Source organism: Ictidomys tridecemlineatus, chromosome 1, assembly GCF_052094955.1.
Source record: "Ictidomys tridecemlineatus isolate mIctTri1 chromosome 1, mIctTri1.hap1, whole genome shotgun sequence".
NCBI classification, from domain to species: domain Eukaryota; kingdom Metazoa; phylum Chordata; class Mammalia; order Rodentia; family Sciuridae; genus Ictidomys; species Ictidomys tridecemlineatus.
In genome coordinates, this window is record NC_135477.1 from 215,858,538 (window position 1) to 215,877,123 (window position 18,586).

At 41.5% G+C, this 18,586-nt stretch overlaps 2 long non-coding RNA genes across 11 annotated transcripts in view; one reads left to right on the plus strand and one right to left on the minus strand.

Moving 5' to 3' along the window:
• Positions 1-1,218: 1,218 nt before the first annotated feature.
• The window catches only part of LOC110597590 (uncharacterized), a 149,266-nt gene continuing 131,898 nt past the window's right edge, over positions 1,219-18,586 (minus strand). For 7 of the 10 annotated variants that reach the window (XR_002483331.3, XR_013423415.1, XR_005727964.2 and 4 more), the window contains one exon: positions 1,219-2,219. This is a non-coding gene — a long non-coding RNA (uncharacterized LOC110597590). Of the gene's footprint in view, positions 2,220-12,193; positions 15,520-17,037; positions 18,205-18,586 lie in introns of those variants that run through there. The other 3 variants (XR_013423432.1, XR_013423435.1, XR_013423433.1) reach the window with 2 other exon arrangements.
• Positions 6,930-8,767, plus strand: LOC144365162 (uncharacterized). The gene is made up of 2 exons (XR_013423411.1): positions 6,930-7,104; positions 7,268-8,767. It is a non-coding gene; the product is annotated as an uncharacterized LOC144365162 (long non-coding RNA).

Consider the following 18,586-nt stretch of genomic DNA (forward strand, 5'->3'; position numbering starts at 1 on the left):
GAATAGCTTTTTCACACTTCAGAAAGGGAGGGAAGTCAGTGGTCCAACAAATATGACTGGAGAGGGGACAGGACTTGCTTGCAGTATGGAAATCCTCTTGCATCATATCTGAATTCATTCTTTTGAGTTGTTCATGTTAAATTAAAGATACCTCAGGTGGCAACTCTCAAGTTTGATGCCGGGTAATTTTGTCATCCAGTTTCCAACTAGGGTACCTGAATGGGTTTGAAAAAGGGGGAAAGAATCTAAACCGACTCTGAAAGTAATCTCAGGTAACTTTGAAGAGGTTTGAGCAATGAAATTGTCACTTAAGTGAGGGGCCTCTAAAGTGACTTTTTGAAAGGGTAATTTCTGATGTGGAAGACTTGATACACTTTTTAAAAAGAGTGATGTGAGTTTTTGATGTCTTTGATGCAATATTTTGTGCTTAGAAAATTATTCAGGATAAGATTAGCTTTAAAAAAAATATTTTGCTGCTGAGTATGGTGGCACATGCCTATAATCCCAGATGCACGGTAGGCTGAGGCAGGAGGATCAGGAGTTCAAAGCCAGCCTCAGCAACTTAGTGAGGCCTTAAGCAACTGAGTGGGACCCTTTCTCTAAATAAAATTTTTTAAAAAGGCTGAGGTTGTGCCTCAGAGATTAAGTGCCCCTAGGTTCAATCTTTGGTACCAACCCCCCCCCCCAAACAACAACAACAAAATTGGCTTATAAGTTCAATTTACAAATATTTTATTTCAAAGTCAAATTTTAAGGAGGCCTTTGATTAATTTTTATTCTGGTTTATAAATTAATCATGAAATTATTTTAATTATTTTAAATTGAGTATATAAATTTCATATATTTGGCTTTCTTTTTAAGTACATTTTTAAACTAATAAACACCTTTCCTAAAAAGATTTAAGCTTAAAATCACAGGTCTACTTATTTTAAATTGGAATTGTAATACCAACATATTATTCTGATAGACTAAATTCTGTTAATCTTTACAAGTTCTCTTAAATAGTAAATATGCCCATATTACTTCTAAATGCTCAAATATTATGAGATTGATTTTCTCTGAAAAAGAATGTATATATATTTTTATATGCACAAATGTTTGTGTGTATATGTGTGTATGTATATATGTGTGTATATAGGTACATTTTAAGTATGCATATTTAAATATATATGTATATATATATATATATATATATATATATATATATATGTATGTATATTTTCAAATCTTCCTGGTGTTAAAGATCTATATCCACTAAGGAAAAACTTATGTCATCCCCCCAAATTTTGCAATAATCTTCATGAGCAGTTTTTAGGGCAGCATTTTTAGCTGGATCGGGTTTCTTAATGATTAAAGACCAGGATGCCAGGACACCACCAACTGGATTTGTGTCTATGACTCTGATGGGACACATGAAGTCCCTCCCTAGTTTATGGTTGCTATGTCAATATTTGCCAAATGTTTGAATCATATCATTACCTAATATTTGAGTCTGACTTTTAGAATCTGTAATCCCTATGCTTTGCTTCACCATCTGCTTGGATTCAATTTCCTCTCTTTACCACCTCATTCTATATATATATTTTTCAAATTCTTTGCAACAGGGCCACAAGTCAGAAATATTTAAATTACATGTAATTGGATCTCTTACTGATTTGTCAAATTCTATGAGCATCATCTTACTAAGACTATGCCAATGACAAAAATCAGTCACAATATTTTATTATTGTACCTCATCAATATAGATGACTGTTGACCTTTACGGCATCACACTGGAAACTCTGTACAAATGGTTGAGTTGTTTCCACTCCTGATATGCCCATTAACACTCAGCCCACCAGCCACGGGTGGAAATACTACTTTTTCACACCATCCAGAAAGGGCTAACAGAATATTTCTGACATTCCTAAGGAGAGTCCAGAAAGCATCTCTCATATGAATATTGCTGGATAAGTTCCCACAAGGATGTTGTTCCGTGTCCCTCTAAGTTGGACACATGGTTATGTTATGTCATGGTCATGGAGAAAAATTGGCCTCTTCATGGCCTGAATTTCTTCATGTGCTGTTGGAGCAGGTGGGACACCTCTAGGCAAAATCAGGAGGAGGGAAGATGTTTTGTTGCTTTCCTCGGTTAAATTTCCTAAAATCCTCTTTATTCTTGTCCTGCATTCTCTTCTGTCTTCCAGAAAGATATTCTGTCTGTGGTTACCTTGAATCTGCTGGGAAAAAAAGGACAATTTGGTCATCTACAGTAGAATTCTAGCTGATGCCCATTGATTGGTGGTCAGAGGTCTAAGTAGGGCACAAGAGAAACCCTACGTGGTGATGTGCCACTGTGAACAGAAGGAAGCTGCCCAGTTGACAGGCTGAGGTACGGGTGGTAGTAAAAGTTTTAGTTAGCTTTTTCACTGCTATGACTTAAATACCTGACAAGAACAACTTTAGAGGAGAAAAAGTTTATTTGAGAGTTCATGTCTTCGGAGATCTCATCTATAGAGAGCTGGCTCCATCCTTGAGCATCAAGGTAAGCAGAACATCATGACAGAGGAGTTTGGTGGAAAGAAGCAGCTCATATGATGATCAGAAAGCAGGGAAAGACTCCACTAGCAAGATACAAAAAATATACCCCAAAGACATGTTCCCAGGGACCCCTACTCACTCAGTTAACCCACTCAGTTAATCCCATCAGGGCATTAATTCACCAATTGGGTCATAACCCATCTCATAATCCAATCATTTCTCCTCTAAACCTTCTTGCATTGTCTCACACATGAGCTTTTCATGGAAATCTCACGTCCAAACAGTGAGTTAAAATGGGCAGGGAAGACCCCATTTTTTTTTTTCTGGGCAAATCTAATAAAAAAAACAAAGTCATTCCAAATAGTACACAATGAGAAATTCAAAATCACTTCCTCCTTCTCCTCAGGACTCAATCTTTGGGTTAGATTGTTGTCCTTGAATTTCTCTTATTAAAGTGGTTTCCATCCAGGGAGCTCCTTTGTCCTTGTGAAGAGTCCTCAGCAGGTTGCAACCCTGGAATCATCAAGCCAGCTCTAACAGGTGTGAATGAGCAACTTGCAAAATACCTCTCACTGTGCAATATCCCTACTTCCCCATCTGGCCCATACCCAAAGCCAAGTCAAGATGCAGTGGGCTATGTAGACAGCTGAAGATTCCCCATGACCATTCCTGAAGGTATTCAAACAATGCCCACATGATACTCAGTGGGGATCCAACAGAAAATTCAGTTGCAGAAATGAGAATTTATGACTTTGGTATAAACCCTTATGCTGGGAGGGCACTTCTCCAAATCATATGAAATATAATAAAAAATGTTCACATTACATTCTGAAGATACTATTTTTGCTATGAAGAAATTGGAAAGATCTTTTATCATTGTGTTTTGAAATTGTTTTATTTATTTCTAATGTTTGTAAACACTTGTAATCCATGATAACTTTTTCCGTACCCAAAGATTCCATTGCCTGATTGGGCCCTGTCTACACTGATTAATAACACCATCTTCATCAAATACCATGTTCACACATGTATGAAAGCCTGTTTGTTCTTTGTGACTTGGTCTATTGATCTATATCTCAGAGAATACAACTTCCTCACTTGTCCCAATGGCCCCCTACCTCCCATAGCCACTTTGTTTTTGTAAAATTTTCTTAGCTGTTTATCATTCCATACGAACTATAAGACTAGCTTATTAACTACCCACCAAGAATTTTGTGTTCCAATAAAAATTGCATTTAATTTATAGAGTAATTTGGAGAGACTGACATCTTTTCTATCCTTCAATGAATTGCTATGATTTATCTCTACAAAACTCTTACCTATCTTACAATAGATTTATTCTTAGGTACATAATGGTTTTGTTTCATTTTAAATGGGTATCCATGTAAATTTCCATGTTTTAATTTTTTGTTATGAATATATAGGAATGCTATTGACTTGGGAGTACCGATCTTACTGAGTTCTTGTATCTTTTAATAGTGTGCATAGTAGACATTACCAGAGCTCCCTGAATGTACAAAAAACACTACGTCTCCAAGGTGCATGTGACCAACTGTGGCCAATGAAATAGTGATAATGATGATGTCTCTTCCAAGCTGGGGGAATGAAAAGCTCCTGCTGTTCAGACGTGGCCACCTAAAGTTGCAGTGGCCAAGCCCGAGGGGATGAATCATACCATGGTAGAAAGTCACTCACAATTTATGCAGGAGAAGGAAACAAGCTACTGCTGTGATAAGCCACTGACATTTCAGGGTTAATTGTTACCTCGGTATAATCCAGCCTCTATTCACTAATATAGTTTATCTACAGGTTCCCTTGGACTTTTTAATGTGGACCATTAGAGCAGCTGTGAATAATGACAGTTTTGTTTTTTCCTTTCTAATTCTTGGGTAATTAAATTTTTATGAATACCAAACTTAACAATTAATGAAGTTGACACAATGTTACATTTTGTAGATCTTTAATTAAACATTTATTAATTTTGATTTGCACTTTTCCTTTGTGTTTTCTCAGGTCTCAGATATTTGCATAGACCCTTAAAAAGCTGACAGGCTGCAAGCCCTGTGATAGAGCGCCTAAGGGTTAACAGAGACTTGGTTAGGCTGGTTGTCATTTTCATAACCTTACCAGTCTGGGAGCCTGCAATTCAAGAATGGAGTAATGTAACATGGGCACAGACAGCCCTGACCGCAGTGAGCCAAGGACCCCAAATAACAATAGTACTATGGGGACTATTGCAAATTGATGCAGAAAATTCTCCCATTTTTCTATTCCATCCTTTCCTTTGGGAGGAGAGTCAGCTCATTTTCACGCTCTCCTTCTTTGATTTCTAGAACTTGGTGAAGGCTCTGAATATCTTACTATTTCTACTACAACACTTTAGGTATGTTCTAGTTTTTAAAAGTCCAAAATAATAAAACCTGACCTTATCAAAAAATATATGAATTGGAGGATGGTAATTTACTTTACAAAGGGTTCCCTGCTCCACAAAATGAATTCAACTTTGGTGTCCCTAAAATAGCCAGTTCCCTTGGTGCATGTTAAATATAATTCAATTTACAAAAATCCGATTTGCATATAACCTTTTCAGTAGCACATCCATTGTGCAAAGCAATGTACGCTTGTAATTGGCTGCAAATTGCCAGGAGACCACCCTTTCACATATTGTTCCTAGATGTGCAATTTTGTCTTAATTTCCATGGGATAGAGGAGTGGCTGAAATTCCAGTTGTTCACCTGATTCCATTGGCTGTGCTGAGGAGGGAGATTTGTCAGTTATTTGGAGGCTGCATGTGCCATATACAATTCAGTGTTGTGTATTCAGAAACAGGAGGTGAGGAGAAGGTAGGTGAACTGAGTGTGGCTTGCTTGGCCAGATGGGCTGGAGAAGCCCTCCTTATCTTGGTGGCCTGTCAGGCCTCAGGAGAAGGTGAAATGAAGCATGAAACAACTTTCAATCATGCTTGGGACCTCATTTTTCTCCATGAGGCAGGAAGCCTGCAAGAGCACCTTCCACAGGAAAGAGTAGAACGGTATGGTGACCTGCATCATGCAGAGGAGAGAGTCACGGCTGAGCCAGCCAGCAACGGCAGCCTGGCCCAGAGGTCTTTTCTGTGTGGTGTGCTCTGGCCACAGGAGTGTAGCCAAGGCACTTAGCAAGGCAAGCGGGAGCATTTTCTCATGCATCTATGTAAAAAGCAAAAGTGGCATCTTTTTACAGCAAATTGAATTAAAGTAGATTATTGCAGATGATGCCAAGTCGCATCTAAAACTCTTTTCATCCTGAATATTAAAAACCCTGCCTGGCACATCACACTCTCTTTTCAGAAATGATACCTTCCTCACACATTCCCACTGCCTGCCTTCCCCACATCTGATGCCAGGGCCCTTCTCTTTTGATTAGGAGGCTCCCTCCAGGATTTCATCTGGGTGGCTAACAGCTCTTCTTCCCTAGGCTAGCCTTCAGGGTGTGTCAGACCCCTCCCTCTGGAGACCCTGGGCTCCTCTACCAGCTCCTGGTGATATAGTGAGATGAACTGAGCAGATGCCAATCTAGATCTAGGTTTTCTTTCTTTTTTTCCTTTCTTTTTATTTGGTGGGAAAGGCAGGAAGAGTAATGTTTTTTTTTTCTTTAAACTGGAAGGAATATCTCCTTAGCACCCCCAAGCAGCTGAGCAGTCTCTCACACTGTAAGTTCAACTCCCAGATGGCAAGGCTGGGCTCCCTCTGGTTCAGAGGTAGGTCTTGTAGATTGACTGCCATAAACTCCATGGGAGCAGATGAGATATGTGCATCAATTAATAAGTAACGATTGCTTGAAAACAGGAGTTTCTGCTAACCCAAATAAAAAGTGTGGGGTAGCTGATAGAACACTTTGACTCAGTCCTTCAAAAGAGAATTGTTTATTTGGCCAGAGTTTCTATTTGCTACAGAAGAAAGCAGAGCTATAGATGGTGCACTGCATAGCTCCAGGGGGCGCCATTTGCACAGACCGCCATAATGGTGCCCCTCAGAGTTAGGCAGGTCATAACTTGCACAATGGTGCCCTACAATGCTGTCCTGGGGAGAGTAGAGCTGACATAGTTCTATCCATGTCTGAATTCAAGGAAAGGGGATACCACGGGGCTCAGACCCCGCTGGGTTCATATACTTGCTAAGCTATTTATAATCTGTGAGATCCTGGACAATCTACACAGCCTCTAACTAATTGACCAGGCACAGCAATGCCCAACTCAGATTGACAGTGAAGAGAAAGTAAGAGGATGAGCTGGAAGTGCCTGGTCCCTTGTCATAATCATAAATAGGAAGTGCCCTCCTTAACAGTGCTGGTGAGAGCCAGGCATCTTCCACAGCCAGGCAAGATGGTCAACATTTGTCTCTTCCTTTTCTGTTTTGGTCCTGGAAGCCAAGGGCAGATGAGAAACCCACAGATAAACAAGACTATGTCTTTGTGGCCTGCATGAGGTCTGGGTGTGGGGTGACTGGATGTGAGCCTCTCTCAGAAGAGTGTCCCCATACTTTTTAAATTCACTTCGAAGCCAAGCTGCTACAGCTAATGAAGGAAGATGGCAAAGAAGCTTGGGAAGTAAGTGGATGGGGAAAATTTGTGGTGGAAGAGGGTCTGTGTTCCCTTTAATTCTCGGGAAAGAAATATTGACTGGGAATGGAAGAATAAAGTTCAAGAATTTGAAGTCTCAATAGCTATACAGTTGGTATTTTCTGAGCTTTGCTTTCCCTTTTCTTTGTAGCCTTGTGTCCAAAGAGGCCTACAAGAGCTGAAGGGAAGGGCTCATCTTTGCAGGGGGCACTATGTCATGAGGCAGTGTGACCAGATGAAAGCCCACCTCAAAGGTTTTAGAAATGGGAAAGTCAGAGCCTGTCTCCTACATGTCCTCCTGACCCCATTAGGAGTAGAGATTCCAGAATCTTCTGGGTAAAGTCTTTGGACTTTTGTTTGATCAGAGAAGCACTTTCCCTTCTATCCACGTAGGCACATTGCCTCCATGTTGACTTCTGGAGACCTCCTTCAGTCTACTTTATGCCAAAGAGGAATGGGATGAGTCACAAGGAACTGGAGTGGAGTCCCCCGCTGTGGAAGGGAGTGAATTCAGGTCCCCCTTTCTCTCCACGTTCCCACAAAAGCTCGAACCTGAGATCATGACTATTCAAATGCGATGATCACAAACAAAAAGGAGGTGCATCTTCCATGGCTCAGCCTGCAGCTGAGACACTAGCATCTCACCTCTCTTCCCTGGAGAAAACCACAGCTATAGTCCTGACCACGAAACCTGAGACCCAGGGAGACTCAGGGGGTGGGGGCAGTCCTCAAAGCAACTTCTTGCCTTATTCAATTCTCCTCTCTACCTCTTAGAGGCCCAGAAGTGTTTTTAGATATACTTTTAGGATTCAAGAGCACCCTGACCCTTTGTGCTAATAGAGTAGAAATGTCATGAGACATGGCTTGAGCAGTGTCCACTCAGGCAGGGCACAAGATCTCCCCAAATCTGTGCATTGAGATTTTTATTTTGGGGGAGTACCAGGGATTGAACTCAGGGCTCTCAACTACTGAGCCACATCCCCAGCTCTGTTTTGTATTTTATTTAGAGACAGGGTCTCTCACTGAGTTGCTTAACGCCTCACCATTGCTGAAGTTGGCATTGAACTTGTGATCCTCCTGTCTCAGCCTCCTGAGCCTCTGGGATTACAGGCAGGTGCCACCAAACCCAGCTTGTGTAATGAGATTTTTTTTAAATGAAGTATTTAAAAAGATATATAGCCTACTTGTTTCTCCTTATCAAGAAGTTCATGTCAGATGTGGACGTGAAAGCATTTTGTAAACCATAATACACTGTGCTGTGGTTTGATTATGGTTTGAGTTATGCTTCCCCAAAGCTCATGTGCTGAGAGCTTGGACTTCAGTGTGGTGATATAAAAGGGGGTCTTTAGAGTCGGAGCTTGGTGGGAGGTCACTAGAGGCATTGCCCTTGGAAGGAATTCATATAGTTCTCTTGGGACCCTGGTGAGTTCTCATGAAAATGAGTTGTTATCAAAAGAGAAAGACTATCCTGTACCACTTCTTTGGCTTCCTGAATTGGCAAGTGATGTGTTCCTCTCACATGGACTCTCACCACAATATCATCCACCACAATGTGATAGAGTTAAGGTGAGCTCTTGTGGAGACAGTGTCATGTGGTTTGGACTTCCAGCCTCCAAAACTGTAAACTAAATAAACCTATTTCTAAACAACATACACAGCCTCAGTCATTTTGTTCTAACAACAGAAATCTAATTAATGCACAGCTGCATAGATAAGATTCTCTTTGGGAATGGATATCAGTAAGATGAGACTGGTCAGGGCTTCCTTCTACCCTCCTTAGTAAAGGCATCAAACTAGCAGCCCTCTGGCCTCCAGGTATCTTCTATTTATAAAACATCATTGCCAAGATTTTACATTTGAAAAATCATTGCCAGAATTTTACATTTGAAAATGGATTTCTAGATGCATTTTAAAAATTAGACCTGGCAATCATGGCCAGAGTGCACACTTTGGGATGTGGCAGTTAAGTGCTCACTGATCAACACAGTCTCTACTCTCCTTAGTGTCTCAGAAGCTTATCATTTTATCACCTTGCCTGCTTTACCCTGTGGGCATTTTAGTTTATAACCATTGGCCTAAAATGAGGTCCACCTGAGGAAGTTTTACCTGAGGAAGTTGCTTCTTATTTCTCATTTTATTTTCTCTTCCTGCCATGATTCTTTCCCACATACAGATTTACCTTTTCTAAAGGAAATGAGAAAGGAAGTCCAGAGCTAAGGGAGTAGCACTGAGGACCTCTGCAAAAGACAGTGAGGAAAGCTTGTGGAGAGATTCCTGGTCCCAAACTGCTTTCTAAGAAGACGAGAGTATTCTTCTGCCAGGCAGCTCAGGTGTTCTAGTTAGCTATGACTATATCATCAACCACCCAAAGCTTACAAGGTGGTTTATTAATTTGTCTGATGGTTCTGTCACCCAGGTGAGCAGTATTCTAATAGGCCAAGTTATCCTGTTGTGGTCCAGTGGCAGCTGGGGTTGGAGGCATCTGAAGACTCAATTGAGTTACAGTCTAGGATGGTTCAACCACAAGCTGACAGCGGGTGAGGCTGTCAGCTGGGGCTCAGCAAGAACAGTTGGCTGAAGACCCTATGTGTCATCTTTCCACCTGGCTTGAGCTTCTCAAATGTGGCAGCTGGATACCAAGACAGAGTGCCCCAAGAGTGAGGCTTCCAAGAGACCTAGGGAAAAAATGCCAGATGTCTTATGCACAAAGTTAAGAAGTCATGCAATGTCACTTCTTCCCTATTCTGCTGGCCAAAAGCAAGTCACAGAACCTGCTAATTTCCAGAAAAGGGGAATGAACAATGTGAGGCGAGAGTCATTGAGGGGCCATCTTTGAAACTCACCAACACAGGCCGCTTTGGTAAGGTCAGTTCTTACATCACGGCTGCTTCGGGATGTATGAGGCTTTAAGAGGAACTTATCTCTTCTCCCTTCATCTCTCCTCAAGATAAGATATTAATGAGATCATATTTGAACTCTCTGACAAAGTAAGACCTCCATATAAAGCACACTGTTATTATTAGCCTGCCTGATCACTCCCACCTGGAGTCCACAGAAGACAGGATGAGGGATGATATTGCGTATATCTCAACAACAAACAGAACTTCATTAAATCCATTGAAATAACACAGACGTTCAGATTTAGTACAGTTCAAATCCTATTACCAACAAATTGCATTAAATTGCCTCCCCAAACCCACGGAACCAGATGTTCCTCAAGCCCTACTTCCTTCAAGCAAACACTCCAATGTAAGCAATGTGAAGGATTGCCGAAGAATAGTTATGTCCCCTGAGGTTTGTTAGGATGGGATTTGGCCCCTTCTCTTTGAGTCACAGGTTCAAGCATCTTAAAATCAGAAAGAAATCCTTGCCAGATTGTGAGTGTGAGATGTCTGGAAATTGGTCTCATTTAAAATGGCAGAAAAATGCATCTTTATATTGCTAGCAGGCTCCCCTCCCACACCCTGGGCATTTCTACTCAATTCTCTGATCAGTGTTTGGTAAGCTCACAGTGCATAATCTTGTCTGGCAGCTGGAAATCCTACCCAAATTCAGAATCTGCCCTATCGTGAGAGTAAACGGAAAAAGGTAAGGATGTAAACACAGTAGTAGTTGAGGTTCTGGCCCAGTCGCAGTATTTAGACATTCTCCCATGTTCAACTTTTGCTTTTACTCTTACAAAATACACCCTTTTAATATCGTTCTGCTTATTTCCACTTCAAGTTCCTAATGGTGGGGCCAAGTACACAAATGCCATCAGGAATGCTACTGCACCTCTAGATAAGTACTCTCCCAACGCAGAGGTTCCCACAGCCATTCCTCTCTGTCCTTCCCTCCAGCCAATGAGCCTCCTCTAGCCACTCCCAGTGACAGACAGCCTTGTTCCTTTCCATTGAAGGTCAGAACATCACACACATTCAGCTTCACCCCACACACCTCCACCTCACTTCCTTCCCTTTGTCCAATACATACATACATGGGCAAAAGGAGCAGTTTACCCTCAGATGGGAACTGACTGGAAGTCCATCCGACTTCTCACCTGGTCCCCAGGAATATGACATATCTAAAATTGGAGATACTTTTACTATAGGCTGGGGTCATTTGTTCAAACCATCTTTGTGCTATCCTCCTTTGTGAATTCATTCATTTCTGTCTCTGTGTCTTTTTTTCTGTTAAAGAATGCCATTTCTTTCCCTCCTTCTTAGTCCACTGCCAAATTAACCTCATTCAGGCTATCAGCAGTCATTTAATTGGCTACTTTGTTTTGTCTCACAGACGCTATATGCACTACATTATTTATGTTTGATTTTCCTCTGATTTTGTCTTAAATGAAACAAGCATGGGCTGAGAATTTACTAAGTTCTAGAGATTCTGCTTAGTTCTAGGGATTCAGAATATCATTCAAAAGGAGACAGAGTTGGGCTTGGGTTGTGGCTCAGTGGTACAGTACTTGCCTCACTCACACGAGGCCCTGTGTTCGATCCTCAGCACCACGTAAAAATAAATTAAAAAAAAATAAAATATTGTGTCCAACTACAACTAAAAAATAAATATTAAAAAAGGGGGGAACAGAGTTGGACATAGCACTTACCAAGCTGGGCATGGTCTTTTGCTCTTTCCTATGTATTTGTCTTGTCCATCCTAGCACAGTGTCAGCATTTGAGATGAAAGAATTAGGGCTTTTGTTTCCATTTGTAATCTCTACCTCCAGCTCAACTATTACAAGTGAACATCTCCAGCTCTGCCCATACTGGGCTCCTGTTAATGGATGGATAACTGATGTGCCAGGCTTCACTCTCATGCCAGAGGCTCACTTTATTTGTAAGGATGACTTAATAAGTGTTGAGTATGGTTTAAGACTCCCCTAAAAGGCTACTAGGGGAAAGTGGTTCTTAACTCCCACCTTGTATCAAGGCAATTTCAACCAGTTGTGAGGTCTATGGCAAGGAATTTGTTTCTAGTACCTTGACGAGGCATGTTCTTCAAGTACAAATTTTATTTTTACAAATTGGACAGATTTAAGATTGTAACTGCCTTGGTCCATTTGTGCTGCTAGAACAGAATAGCAAACACAATATAATAATCACAGATTTATTGGTTTATGATTCTGGAGTCAGAGAAGTCCAATGTCAAGGCACCAGCAGGTTTGTCAGTGAGGGTTTGGCCTCCACTTCCAAGATGGCTCCTTGAATGATAGACCCTCTGGAGAGGAGAAAGGTTGTTCCCCACATGGTGGAAGAGTAGGGGGAAAAGACCTTTCATCAAGGCGTTAAATCTACCCATGAGAGTGATGCCCTGGTGACCTAATCAGTTCCTGATATTATTACTTTGGCAATTATATTTCAATGTGAGTTTTGGAGAGGACAAACAAGCTATGACCATAACGCCCCTCTTTCTTTCTTGCCTTGGATTATTCTTTCTGGAGTGGCGTTGGCATCCACGTCCTGAGCAGCGGTATCTAGGCTGAAGTCTGTCCAGATGGCCTGGGCCAGCAGAGAGCAACCATTGGTTATGTATCATTAATCTTTGGCAACTTTTAATTATCATAGAGACGAACTTCTCCAAGTTTCTTTCTTTCTTTTTTTTTTTCCTCAATAAAAACTACACATTTCCTTGGGTGTGCATCAGGCAATGAGCATCACATTTACATGTATTTGCGAAAGTGTTGAGCACCTTGTCTTCCCTCTTTTGCCTGAGAGGTCAACCTGACAGTTGAAGACAATTGCAGTGTCCTATTGAGAGCTCCTACATTCCTGCTAGGAGATGGAAGCCTCTGGAAGGTAGAAAGTCTTTGAGGTACTTGCTTAAGGAATATTTTTGCCTTTCCCAAACATGACAGACTCCATACGCTAGCTTCAGGGTGCACTGGGAAGCTTGCCTTTTTAAATGGTTGTTTTATTGATCATGGTGTATGACAGTAATGGCCTTTTTAGCTTTCTCTGTTTTAATTACTTGCTTTTTGTCTCCTATCTTTAAGTCTCTGAGTGATTAGATCATCAAGGGTGCAACTTCAAATAAGTCCAGTAGAGAAATGAATCTGTTAAGATGTTGGTGAGGTGACCCTCTTTATGAGGCCAGCTCCAAAATGAAAGTTCTTCTTGAGAGACGCTGGAAAAGCAGAGCTCACGTCTTCGATGACTTCCTGAGTGTGCATGACAAGAGCTCAGGAGGCAAACTTGGCAAAGTCAGGAAGGCCATGGGTCGTATGTGCGCAGGTGCGTGTGTGTGGTGCACATCCGGGCACTCTTCTCCCAGAGTCAGGGACTGCGAGGTTGCTGCCTTTTTCAGGGGGCACTGGGGACCTGTTCCAGGATGATGTCAAAACTAAAACAAAGATGAGCTCTCCATGTTCAAAAAGGAGTGATTGTATTTTCAGAAAACTTTCCTCCCTCCCTTTAACCTTTTTCTCTCTTCTGCTCAGACTATGGAAGTGCGTAATGTTTACTGCGCCTTATGGAAGGGGCAAGTGGAGCCAAGTAGAGGAGGGGTGGCCCTCATGGAAGTCCTAGAGATTGCCACCTGACTGACCTCCCCCCTCTTTTGCATAATGTACCCCACTCCTGGGCCGTATCTCAGGCCCGAGGCAGCTAGCTGCCAGGTGGAAGGTTCCGAGACAGGTACAAGGCTGCATGCTGCTCAAAGGCACAATCCGGGTTGGAGAAGGTTAAAGGAAGCCTCAGACCTCAAAAGCGAATTCCTAACCTCATTATGTGAGGGGTGGGGGCAGCCAATTTTGAAATACAACCAGTTCTAAAGCACTGTTTATAATATCCCTGTTCATAATTAAAATGAACAAACTTTACTCCTTTAAAAGAACTCGTTACTTATATTAGCAATCCCATAAAATGTAATTTTACTTAATTTAATATTTGAGGAAGCTGAGGACCAGAGAAGCTACAGTGACTTTTCCAAATTCCCACAGCAGTGAGGGCAAAGCCAGGACAAGTCTTTGAGGTACTTGCTTAAGGAATATTTCTGCCTTTCCCAAACTCTCCCTCTTTTAACTTCAAGATTAGTCTTTTCCAAAATGTTTTTAAAAATTATTTTCTCATTCTTCTTTTTAATTTTCTTTGGGGGAGGGGTGTGCCTGGAATCCACACATCACTCCAATGTTAATTATGAAGTCACATTTTCCCTCTTTAAATGCCGCCTCAGAGACGAATTTTCCTGGCTGGCTTTGGAGAAATCATGTCATTATGATTCCAATAGGTAAGTCCACACACAAGTGGCTCAAGGCTGAGTACTTCGTTGATCAGCATGAGAACAGTCAAAGGGACCTCAGTAGAACAAGATGCTGTCTTCTGCCCTAAAGACCCGGCTTTTGGTCCCACTGCCTCAGCTTCTCAGTCATGGGGATTGCTTGGGATTTTAGAGGACATTTTTCTACCCGAATAGCTGCTATCAGGAATCTGGGTGCTGAGTCCTCTACACATCTTTCTCTTGAAAGAATCCTAAAACTATGAATGACAATGATTATTCCCAGTTTACAGATTAGGAAAGTAAGATTCAAAGAGTTTAAATTCACTGTCAATGCAGAGCTGAAGTTTATTTTGACTCCAAAACAAACACCCATGTTTCTTTATATTCTTTCTTCTCTCATATTTTAGTATTGTTTGGTATTAAGGGAACAGAAAGATTTATGATTCCCTAATAACTAAAAATACTGGAGGCCCCAGAATCAGTGCCACAGGTCACCCTTAACCATGGCCATAGGTTGACACTTGAAGCTGGAGGCTCAACACTAGCACATCATCCCAAAGGATGTAAGAATCAGGAGTTCAAGATTCTATTTCCAGTGCTCTAGCTAGGCATGAACCACCTGGGTGACTCTGGGTAAGTTACTTTGCCTCTCTGAACCTCCATTTCCTCTCTGTGAAATTAGGAATTTAGAGGAGGCCCTCTCTGAAGTCCCATCTTATTCTAAGATTCCTATTCTAAGATTCCTGTAGCACACCAATGGGGACATGTTCTTCTTTAGAACAATTCTGCTACCCGGAATCTCATGAAGCAATAAGACTCAATTCCCCATAGCCACAACATTGAGCTCCCCTCTTTCCCAAAGCATATGGCATGGTGGATGCCTGCCAGGAGGTTGTATGAGTGGAAGTGAGGAGGAATGCACATCAGCAGCCAATAAGTTGGGTTCGTCCTTCTTGTTCTCATTACTGAGCATTGGCAATGGATAAGAGGGGTGTGCTTTTTACAGATCATTTTAAGGACCAGGTCACTTCCTCTGTAGAGTAGATTATTTCAGGTCTTCTTTATCATTGATTGACAACACTATCCTGCCCGAAAAATGAAAATTTCAAATAGAGAAAAAAGTAAGTCCCATGTCTCATGTTGGCCCATTAGTGAAGGAAGGTGGAGGAAGACCAATCTCGATGTGCAAGAGAAGGGTCCAGCCTAGGAAGGAGAAGACATTTTGATTTAGATTTCCATTGATTTTTTTTTTGTTCTCAATCCCCTGTGGTCTCTACCCCAAATTCACATTTTATTACAAAGCTCAAGACCTTGTTAGAAAAAATGGGACCGGATAGAAAAAGGATGGGGTAGAAATATAGAACATTAAATATATTTCCTAAGCTATCACTTAGCATAGAATCCTAATATTGAAGACATAAGTCAGACTTTCATTTCTTAAAGCCCTGTCTTTTGTTTATTTTTGCCATTTGCAAAGTGATGATTAATTTTTTTTTCTGTATTAATCACAAAACTCGATGCCTCTTAGTGGTTGCTCACATAAATTACTCTGTTGCCAGGCTGTGGGTAGCCCTGGACAGAGGGAAGCCAAGCACAGCTCTATCTGCAGAGCTGGAAGGAATGCAGGAATGCAGCTCAGGAGTGCCTGCTGCCCCCTCTGTCCTCCTTTCCAAATTTATCAGTTTCACAGGGACATAGAGCAGGAGCTTGTCCAGCAGAAATTCCCTTTCCAGGACTTCATTGGACAGCAATGGAGGGGAGTAAGGTAGGTGGACAAAATGTTGACCTGTGATGACAACCTGTGTAGGCGTGAAAATCTTTGTATCGATGATGCAAGTTGTAGACATGCTCGCCGAGCTACACAACTGTCAGTCAGGGCTTGGTTAAAATGCCTGGAAACTGCTGTGGCATGATGGGAAGGAGTGCACACCTGGCTGAGGGGTTTACTTTCAGTCCCAGGAGACTCCAGCACCTGCCTGCAGAAGTTCCCTGGTTGCGGGTAGTGATTTGACCCAAATCCTTGGAACAACTAGCTGCTTAATAGTGGGAGTGGAGCAGAACACAAGCACTGTATTTCTGTAACGGGTGAGCTGCTGTAGTCCAATAAAATAGTTCAAGATCAAGTAAAGACACTCAGAGCATTGTCACTGTGTCAGTGGTTCCCAGAAGTAAAAGAACAAAAGAAATGCAATCAACTGGTCACTTTGTCCTGATGGGTTAAAAATTGGTCTGCTTTCCTTTTATTTCCTTAACTGATGTTTGGCCACTGAAATAATGAATCTGGTCTCTGTTCCCTTTGTTTTGACTTGGCTATAAATGTTTGGAGGAGAGTCTTGGGATGTGTATCTCTTCTAGACAGCTGTTTGTATTTGGACAGTTGATGAATAGAGAGACAGAAAAATGAAAACAAAACAGAGGTGACCAGAAGTAGGACAAGGTAAGAATCATTGAAGGGTGGTGGCACAAAGGACCAAGACAAAATCAGAACCAGAGGAAAGAGAATTTTCAAGATTAATGACTTCTGAAATGCAACTTAAACTTCGGTCCCAGGTGTCTTACAAAAATATTTTGAAGTTCTTGTGACTTACACAGAATTCTTACTACATGCACATTTTAAATATTACCAGGCACCATTTCCAGTTGAAACAGGTTTGTGAAGGTTTAATAGGATATTCACTTTGAGTGGGTGGGGGAAGGAACGTGATAAAGATGATGATTTACCTGGGATCTGAGAAAGACCCTTGGGAAGGGTACTCGGCTACTGTGCAGGATTAATCATCCTTCTGAAATCTCAAATTCATTTACATAAGTTTCTGAGAGACATTCTTTCCTCCATAACTCTGTTTGTTCAGTTTGCTGACACCAGACTCCACAAAGCCATGGTCGTGACAGTACTTAAAGTCCATTTGAATTGGGTAGAACATCCTTTGAAATATTCTCACACCTACTTTTCTCAGAATATGTACAACGAGAAAAATTCATTTCCTTCCTGTCGAGAGAAAAGTTGATGATCATTTTCCATTAAGTTAAAATATTACCCATTGTTATGACTTGGGTTTAACATTCCTGTAGAAATCACCATGTGTCGCCGAGTTAGGCTCTGCTAAGGCCAAAGCACAAGGTGCTATTTCAGAAAATAGGTTGTTTCAGATGAGTTCCGATTTTAAAATAAATGGCAAATCATACCATTTGGGGGAGGAATTAATAGGCAATTATATGTTTTTTTTAAAAAAAATCACTTTTAGCGTGAAAGACCAAAATTTCAACAGTGTTGTCTCCAGAATATAATTATAAATGCCACAACGACTCTCTGAACCAGAAATAAGAACATTCTTTTAAGATATAATAAAAGCTTTAAGTATTAGGGCAATGATTCTCTTTCAGGAAAGATGAAAAGTAGAATTACAGGCTACTACTGTATTGTAATTCTCCAAGTAGTTTATTTAATTTTAAGTTTCTACTCTCTTCATGGTATTTGTTATTTGTGCGTGAAAGATCAGGAAGGAGGCGCTGGAAAGATCAGGGTGATCTCTGAAGATTCACAGTCTCCATGAGCCAGGAGGTGCTGTTTCTTCTGGTGTTTTAGAAGATGTAAGATCAGCAGAACTAGAATTTTCATGACCTGAAGGAGGCTGTAGTAGGAACAAAGAAAGGAAGAGGAGAAAGAAGCTTGTCTGGTAAAAAGTGTTGCCTGGGATTCTTTCACACAGCTTCTCCAGGCACTTCCAGGATAGCCCTCCCAAAACTGTGCAGCCTAGATGCTGGAAGTCCATGATCAAGGTGGCAGTGGGCTTGGTTTCCTCCAAGGCCTCCATCCTTGCTTGCAGATGGCCTGGCTGCCCTCTTCCGTCTCTTTCCCTGGTGCACAGGTGCCTGGTGTCTCTCTTTCTATAAGGACACAGGTCACACTGGATGAGGATCCACAGTTTAACCGTTTTAACAGCCTCCGTTTAACTTAATCATCTCTTTGAAACCCCTCTCTCAAAAAAAGCACCCACGTGGATTAGCACCTGGCATAACCTCATGTTACCTCAGTTGCCTCTTCAAAGGCCCTGTTTCCAACCAAGGGCAGTGGCCCACGCCTGTAATCCCAGGGTCTCAGGAAGCTGAGGCAGGAGGATCATGAGTTCAAAGTTAGCCCCAGCAACTTAGTGAGGTTCTAAAAAACTCCGTGAGACCTTGTCTCTAAATAAAATACCAAAAAAAGGGCTGGGGATATGGCTCATTGGTTAAGTGTCCCTGAGCTCAATTCCTGGTACCAAAAAGATTT